Source organism: Gossypium hirsutum, chromosome A13 (genome assembly GCF_007990345.1).
Source record: "Gossypium hirsutum isolate 1008001.06 chromosome A13, Gossypium_hirsutum_v2.1, whole genome shotgun sequence".
NCBI lineage: Eukaryota > Viridiplantae > Streptophyta > Magnoliopsida > Malvales > Malvaceae > Gossypium > Gossypium hirsutum.
The window spans coordinates 20,081,637-20,091,206 of record NC_053436.1 but is presented as its reverse complement, the minus strand read 5'-3'; the positions used below and the strand labels follow the sequence as shown (position 1 = coordinate 20,091,206).

The 9,570-nt window shown below is 39.3% G+C and overlaps 1 non-coding gene across 1 annotated transcript; it reads right to left on the bottom strand.

Annotated features, from left to right (window-relative positions):
- Nucleotides 1-969: 969 nt before the first annotated feature.
- LOC121212767 (small nucleolar RNA R71) lies at nucleotides 970-1,076 on the bottom strand. The gene has a single exon (XR_005908141.1). It is a non-coding gene; the product is annotated as a small nucleolar RNA R71 (small nucleolar RNA).
- Nucleotides 1,077-9,570: the final 8,494 nt, after the last annotated feature.

Genomic DNA, 9,570 nt, shown 5'->3' with positions numbered 1-9,570 from the left:
CTTTTCTCTGTGAGTTCTTAGTTTAGATAATTAGTTAATTAAAACAAAACCTCTTTATTCTTAGGCTAGATAATAAAAAGACAGTCACTACTAGTACTTTTAGTTCCTTTGGGTTTGACAATTCGGTCTTGGTAAAACTATACTACTGTTCAATAGGTACACTTGCCTACATCGCAATAATAGTTAGTTCAAGAATGAGTAATTATAAATATTTAAAACCTATCACAAAACCTCGCGATCAAGTTTTTAGCGCCGTTGTCGGGGAACTAAAATATTAGGAACACTCTATTTTTATTACTTTAGCCATTTATTTTCCTTACAATTTAATTTAATTTAATTTAATTATTATTACTAATTAATTTAATTTTTCTTTCTCTTAACAGGTTTTTATAGTTTATGACTAGAAGAAACCCGTCAAGACCATTACTTTTTGATGAAGAAATTGATCGCACAGTTCATAGAAACCAAAGAGAAATAAGGCAAAACTTAAGATACACAGAGAACGAGCAATCAGATGATAATCAACCCCCAACCGAAGAGATGGCTGAAAACCAAGGCAATCAGCTACCTCCTGCAATTGCGACTAATCAAAATCCTACTCCACGTACTATGTATGACTATGCTAAACCTTCTTTAACAGGAACTAACTCAAGTCTAATTAGACCTGCTATTGCTGCGAATAATTTCAAACTGAAACCTAACACAATTCAGATGATACAGCAGTTTGTTCAGTTTGATGGTTTGCAAGATGAGGATCCCAACACTCACTTAGCGAATTTTCTAGAATTTTACGACACTTTCAAAATTAATGGCGTTTCTGATGATGCCATTCACCTTCGGTTACTCCCTTTTTCACTGAGAAACAAAGCTACACAGTGGTTGAACTCGTTACCACTAGGGTCTATCACTACTTAGGAACAAATGACCGAGAAATTTTTACTAAAATATTTTCTGCCGGCTAAAACAGCTAAGTTACGTAATGATATCTCTTCTTTTGTGCAGATGGACTTAGAAACACTTTACGATGCATGGGAGAGATACAAGGATCTATTGCGAAGGTGCCCTCACCATGGGTTACCTCTATGGCTGCAAGTTCAAACGTTCTACAATGGTGTGAATCCCTCGACAAGATAGATGATTGATGCAGCTGCTGGAGGAACCATCAACAACAAAACACCTAAAAAAGCTCATGAATTTATTGAAGAAATGTCACTAAATAACTATCAGTGGCAAGTCATGAGGACTAAGACAACAAAAACAGTAGGCGTTTATAACGTCGACTCAGTTACTATGCTGTCAAATCAGGTAGAACTTCTCAATAAAAAGATTGACAGTTTACTTGGTTCTACGCAGGTACATCCAGTAATGAGGTGAGACTCAAGTGGAGGAGGTGTACATACAGAATATCAATCCTTCAATCCTACAATCGAAGAGGAACAAGTCAACAATGTGGGTAACAATAACTTTAGATCTCAAAATAACCCATACAGTAATACATATAATACAGGTTGGAGGAACCACCTAAATTTCTCCTGGGGTGGTCAAGGGAATCAAAAGCCACAAAATCCTCAGGGTTTTCAACAGCCACCTTCTCAACAAGATAAGAAACCGAACCTTGAAAAGATGCTCTCTAAATTCAGCTCAGTGTCAGAAACCTGTTTCCAAAATATCGAGACAACACTTAAAAATCAACAAGTATCGATCCAAGGACTCAAAACTCAGATGGGCCAGCTATCCAAACTAATCTCCGAACGACCACAAGGTAGCTTACAAAGTAATATTGAACCTAACCCAAGGGAACACCTCAATGCAATTAGTACTGAAGATAAGGAAGGATTCATTATGCTTGAGCCAGAATTGATGCAAGAAAATTTGGTGAGCTAAGGTAAAAGTGAGGTAAGTCATAACAAAACAGTGAATGAAGAACATAAACCTCGTGTCCCATACCCTAACGCCACAAGGAAAGACCGCTTAGACGAACAATTCGGTAAACTCCTTCAACTTTTAAAAAAATTACATATTAACTTACCGTTTATTAAAGCTCTGTCGCAGATGTCGAATGCAATGAAATTTTTAAAAGAGCTTTTAGTAAAAAAGCGGAAGTTTTACGAAGCATCGCATGTAGAGCTAAACGCAGCCTGCTCAGCTATTCTACAGAATAAGCTACCCCACAAATTGAAAGATCCAGGGAGTTTTACAATTCCTTGCTTAATTGTTAGTTTAGATATAAATCATGCATTAGCTGATTTAGAGGCTAGTATTAACGTCATGCCCTACAAAATGTTTAAGCAACTAGGTCTTGGGAAACCTAAACAAACTAGGATGAGCATTCAATTGGCAGATAAAACTATAAGATTTCCTAGGGGTATTATTGAAGATGTACTACTGAAAGTACATAAGTTCATATTTCCCGTTGACATTATTGTTCTGGACATAGAAGAGGATAATAACACCCCTTTGATTTTAGGGAGGCCTTTTTTAGCAACTGCTAAAAAAATTATTGATGTTGGTACAGGTGAGCTTACACTTCATTTGGGAGACGAAACGATCACCCTTCAAGCTTGTAATTCTGGCATCACATCGAACATTGAAGGTAATGGTCTACACCAGTCTACTAAAATTGACAATATGCCACAACCTACTTTGCATAAATTGAGTTTCAAAGAAATTCACGAGCCATGTTCCAACAATGATAGAGGACACATTCATGAAGAACGAAGGCTACGGATAGAGGAGCTAGATGAATGGCGAGCACATAAACCCAGAACACATGATAAACCAAAATTACGCCTGAAGGAGTGCAATACCTCTCCAAATCAACTTAAGGTTGGTGATAAGGTCTTATTAGATGCCGTAGATCCCCACATTGTCACTACCACACCGAATGAGGAAATCCCTCTTATGGTACTCAGTATTTTTCCATTCAGTATGGTGGAGGTGAGGCATCCCAAGTTCGGCACTTTTAAGGTAAACAACACCCGATTAAAACCTTATTTTGATGAGATTGATAGCAGGAATGAAGAGTATGAACTCCTCGAACCACCATGATCATACAACGGGGAGGTAAGTCGAGCTTAGACTATAAATAAGCGCTTCTCGAGAGGCAACTCGAGCACGAACATTATTAAGGTCTTTAAATTTTGGTATTTAGCTCCTAACCTACTAATAAATATCTTGAATACAGGTACTTCCACAGAGACACGGCCAAGCACACTGGCGTGCTTAAGGCCGTGTGAAAACAAGGTAAAAGATTTCCCCAATAAGGGTTACGATAAAATGCCACGGTCGTACGACATGGCCGTGGTCGAGCCTACCAAAACAACACGGGCGTGCGACACGCCCTTGTGGAAGACCCGTGGTTGAAACTGAAAAACTAGCAAGGGCGTGCGACACGCCCGTGTCTAACACCCATGGTCGAACATGTTAAAATAACACGGGCGTGGGGATTGCACACACGGGCATGGGAGAAGCGAACGAAGTTAGACACGACCGTGTGAACCCACATGCCTGAGGAACACGGGCATGTACTAAATGTCAGATACGCCCAAATTTGAAATTCGTGAATCACACGGGCTAAAATTGGGGAACACGGGCGTATGCCATGGCCGTGTACCCCAAAATCTATAAATACCCTGCACTATTCACTTTCTTCTCCATTCAAAAGCCCTAACCCTAGCCGCTGCAACTCCACATGGCCCCCTGCCACGCCCATGGGCCGCCTCCAGCTTCATTTTTAAAGCTCAATCTCTCTCCCTTAGCGTTTGTTTACTCCTTTCACTTCTATTTTACTCATTATTAATGCTTATTATTACAATAATCTCCATTACCTTTGAACTAGTTTTCATTTTTGTTCATTACTTTATCATTTAGTTTGCATTTTTAGGTTCTTTATTATACATTTCGAATTAAATCAAGTTGTTAGACACACCTCATATCCATGACATTACTATGTTTATTTTCATGCTATTATCATGCCAACATCTATCATTTAAATTGCATTCCTAGGTTAGTTACCACACAATTTATGTTAAATTGAGACTAGGAAAACCTTATACCCATTACATTTCTATTCTCATTCTCATTATTATTGTGGTTGAGTTTGCTTTATATTAGTAGTCTTGGCTGAAATACTTTGCTTCCCCTTCGAATATGTTTACCTATTATTATTATTATTTATATTACAGGCCTTCAATGTCATCTTCAAGAGGAAAGAAAACCGCCGTACCAGCCTCGAAGAAGAGGAAGGGAGCATCATCCTCCGCGGGTCCAACCGCAGAAATTCGTCACCCTCTCCTACAGTTTCCACGAAGGCCCCAAGAAGAGCTCTTCCAAATACTTCAGGCCCGACCTTTAGCAACGGGCCGCTACATTGACTGGGCTACCGTAAAACAAGTCCAGATGGCTGATGCAATTCTGGCTCTCTTAACCACCGACCCGTGGGAGCTGTTCTTCTGGATTATCGAGTCGACATACCTCGAGCTCATGATAGAACTCTGCGCAATGTTTCATCTCAGACCGTAATGACAAGGTACGATGATCCCAGCACAGTCCAATTTCGCCTAGGCGAATTAATCCTCCAGCTAAGCGTCCCAAAGTTTGGTGCTACACTAGGCCTATATATGAAGGAGTTCAGGGAGGAGAATAAACTACATGCTCTCAGTCGCCACATACATTTCTCACCCTCGAAATGCTGACACACTTTGGCCCCTAGCACGGCCTCGTACAATCCTAGCCACTCTAAGGCATCAGTTCTCCCACCATTCCTGAGGTACTTACACGCTATTTTAGCTCACACGATTACAGTGAGGCAAGAGAGCACTGGCGTCGTCAACACCCACAATGTCTACTTCTTATGGTGAATGTTGTAAGGGCACCTCATCAACCTTGCCTATTTCATCGTCCTTGAGATTCAGCACCAGATGGAGCGGCATTGGAAGGGAGTCATATCCATTGGCCCCTATGTGACTAGGCTGGCATGGCACTTTGGGCTCCACAACACCACGGCCCAAGAATCTTCCCTCACTCTTATCGGCCAGATGTCTCCACAAGGCATCTCAAGCATGCTTAGAATGAGGATGATCGAGAGGTGCCGAGGAACCTACCCTCCAAAGTATCGTCTCACCTAATCTGTAACACCCCGTACCCGAGACCGTTGCCAGAGTCAGACACGAGGGGTTCGCAGACTCAAATCACTTATTTGCACAGCCCATTTTAAATTTCCAGACGAGCTGGCTAACTGCGTCACTTTCACCTTAAAAATCATATCTCCAGTTCCAAAACTCGAAAACCAGTTCCGTAAATTTTTCCTGAAACTAGACTCATATGTTCATCTACAATTTTGTTTCTAGAATTTTTAGTCTAGCCAATTAGTATAGTTTATTAGTTAAAGTCTCCCCTATTTCAGGGTTTGACTACTCTGACTTTCACACATTACGACTTGGACATCTCCCTGTAAAAGGCTTCAATACTGATACCGTTTGTTTCTATAGAAACTAGACTCTAAAAGGAATCTATACATATATGGCATGACTTCTAATTATCTCTGGTTAATTTATAATGAATTTTTAAAGTCGGAACAGGGAATCCAGAAACTGTTCTGGCCCTGTTTCACGAAAAATTAAATATCTCTTAACATACGACTGATATGATCGTTTCGTTTCTTCCATATGAAAATAGATTCATCAAGTTTCGATTACATAATTTATTCACTATTTAATTCCATTCCTAATATTTTTAGTGATTTTTCGAATCCACACTACTGCTGCTGTTAGCATCTGTTTTTAAGGTAAACTTTTCCTATTTCATGGTTTTCCATGAATCAATTAGAGGTTGTCATACATAGCACCAAAATGATCATGATTAACCATTCCAATGGCTAATCGTTACCAAACATTTCCATACCTCTCAACGAACAACATACAAAATGATTATACTGTTATGATCAAAGTATATTTAAGCCATTTTCGCATGCCTATCCAAATTTATACAAAACCCAAGGGTACATGACCAACAACAAAAGGGGTAGTCCTATACATGCCATTTCAAAGTTCAACCAAAAGTGTACCAAAAAGGGGCTTTGATAGTGTGGACGACTTCGACTTCAACAATCCCAAGTCCGATAGCTGACGAACCCAAAATCTATAAAACAGAGAATCAAAGAAACGGAGTAAGCATTTAATGCTTAGTAAGTTTGAGCCATGAAATTAGACACAACCAAAGTATAGCATTCATATGGCTAAACGGATAATCTCATATGCACAAATTCTCAATATCATACTTACTTCACATTACCAACCCTTATATTCATACACAAAAGATCAACTTAGCCAAGGCCGGAAGCTCATTAATTTACTGAGCGAATATTATTTAAACGGAATCACCACCCTAATGCATATACGAAACGTACCTCATCGTTGGGTTTTACGAGCGTATCAATTTAAATTATTACAGCAAGTTCACTCGTTCTCAAACCAAGTACCTTCGGAGTTTAGCCGGATATAGCCACTAGCTCAAACGCCTTCGGGACTTAGCCCGGTTATAGTAACTTGCACAAATGCCTTCGGGACTTAGCCCGGTATAATAACTCGCACAAATGCCTTCGGGACTTAGCCCGGATATAATAGCTCGCACAAACGCCTTCGGCACTTAGCCCGGATATAATAGCTCGCACAAACGCCTTCGAGACTTAGCCCGGATATAGTAGCTCGCACGAATGCCTTCGGGACTTAGCCCAGAATTAGCCACTAGCTCAAATGCTCTCGGGACTTAGCCCAGTTATCATCCAAACATTCATGCACATATCAATAAATCATGACACATTTAATTTCATTTTCATAATTAGAGTTCAAACACAAGTCACGTATTAAGCATTCCCATTTCGGCTCACTAGCCACATACAAACAGCATGGTTTAGTTTGCTTTATAACACGATCTCTATGCACATACATTATGACTTAATGAAATCATAAACTAAGTCTCATTGCTCGAAAACTTACCTCGGATGTTGTCGAACGATTTCGATAGCTATTCGACCACTTTTTCCTTCCCTTTATCGGATTTAGTTCCCCTTTGCTCTTGAGCTTAATTTAACAAATAAATTGATTTAATCATTTGAGCATCAAAAGAGGAACTCAAGGTACTTAGCTCATATATATACATTAGACACTAAAGTCACATACATATGAAATCATGAATCAACTCAACATATTAGCCAATATTCACCTTAGTCGAATTTTCTAAGTCAAGATAAAGCCATCAATATGTTTACCTATGGCCGAACATACACATCAACCTATGTACTCATTCATGTGGTCGAGTATACATATTCCAATATGATTTCATTTCCATTTCGTTTAACGCTTAACTTTTACCACATATCAAATAACCCATTTCTATACTCATGTGGCCGATTATATTCGGTCATGCATACACACATAAAATCAATTTGGAGACTCTATCAATCCAACATACATTCGGCAATAGTCCATAATTCTCTCTCTCGGCCACTCATTTCCCACTTAACAAAGCTTCCATTCGAACTCATTTGTGAGTATCAATTAACTTAAGCTATCTTTTAAACCTTTATTTATCACTTCATGCCAAACCAAAGACCACATTCGGCACTTTCATCCACCATTCTACCAAGCATGCAATATTCAACCACAACCAACTCACATTCGGCCCTAGTTCATAATAAGGTAGCTGAATTCTTTTTATGGTTCAAACACCTATCCATCATCATTCACCTAACTTTAACATGAAACAACAAAACTCACCATTATTAACTACCATAGTCAAAAACCTTACTCAATCCAAAATCAAAATTTCATCATGGGTTACAAAAAAAATAACTTGATATCTCACTCAAGATCAACTAAAATTTCAAGAACTAATATGAACACCTTACCTTAATATTGACCTAAGATGGCCGATTGCTTCACTCCTTTCTTCCTCCTTTCAATTCGGCCAAGAAGAATCAAAGGGCACAACTTGTTTTCATCACCAAATGCTCTTGTTCCCTTTTTTTTCTTTAGATTCGGCTAGCAAGAACATGAATGATGATCCCTTTTTTTTTTCCTTTCATCATTTTCCTTTTTCGATTTCTTTATTACTAACTTTTTATTTTGTTATTCCTCCCATGATGCACCAACATAACATGTCTATGACATGTTTTACCCATCACACCTTGTCCACCCTATTTGTCATGGCCGGCCACTACGAAATGGGGGGGAAATTGACATGCAAGTCCCCCCTTTTTCTTACATGCACTAATAGATCCTTATGTTTTGATCTATCACATTTCAAAAGTGTCACACATAAGTCCTATTGACTAAATTCACATGCAATTTACTAAATCAAAGCTTAAAACTTTCACACATTTATATTCACATATTTTAGACAATAAATATCATATTCAAATAATTTGGTGACTCGGTTTAGCGGTCCCGAAACCGCTTTCCGACTAGGGTCACTTTAGGGCTGTCACAACTCTCCCCCACTTAAGAAATTTTCGTCCCCGAAAATCTTACCGGTAAATAGGTTTGGGTATCGTTCTCTCATAGAGTTCTCGGTTTCCCAAGTAGCTTCTTCGACTCCGTGTTTGAGCCATAACACCTTTACTAACGGAACCCTTTTTGTTTCGCAACTCTTTCACTTCACGAGCTAGGATACGAATCGTTTCTTCTTCATAACTCAAGTCAGATTGAATTTCAACTTCTGATGGATTAATCACGTGTGATGGATCAGATCTATAACGTCGAAGCATCGAAACATGAAAGACGTCGTGAATCTTTTCAAGTTCAGGGGGCAAAATCAATCTATACGCAACTGGACCAACTCGTTCGAAGATTTCGTACGGCCCAATGAATCTCGGATTCAACTAGCCCTTACGGCCAAATCTGAGTATCTTTTTCCAAGGCAAAACTTTAAGAAACACTTTATCTCCCACCTGATATTCAATGTCTTTTCGTTTCAAATCCGCATACGATTTCTGACGATCTGTGGCTGCCTTCAGACTTTCACGGATTACTTTTACTTTCTGTTCAGCATCTTTAACCAAATCAACTCCGAAAATTTTACTTTCACAGAGCTCGGTCCAAAACAATGGTGTACGGCATTTACGACCGTACAAAGCCTCGTAAGGTGCCATCTTAATACTTGATTGAAAACTGTTGTTGTAAGCGAATTCAATCAAAGGTAAATACCGTTCCCATGAACCACTGAACTCGAGGATGCAACATCTCAACATATCCTCAAGTATCTGATTTATCCGTTCGGATTGACCATCGGTTTGGGGGTGAAAAGCAGTGCTAAAATGCAACTTGGTACCCAAAGCTTCTTGCAATTTCTTCCAAAATCGTGAGGTGAATCTCGGATCTCTATCCAACACGATAGAAATAGGTACCCCGTGTAATCTCACAATCTGAGAAACATACAATTCAGCTAGTTTATCCATTAAAAAATCCGTGCGTACGGGAATAAAGTGAGCCGACTTAGTCAGTCTATCCACAACAACCCAAATCGCATCTTTCTTACTTGTCGATACTAGCAACCCAGATACGAAATCCATCG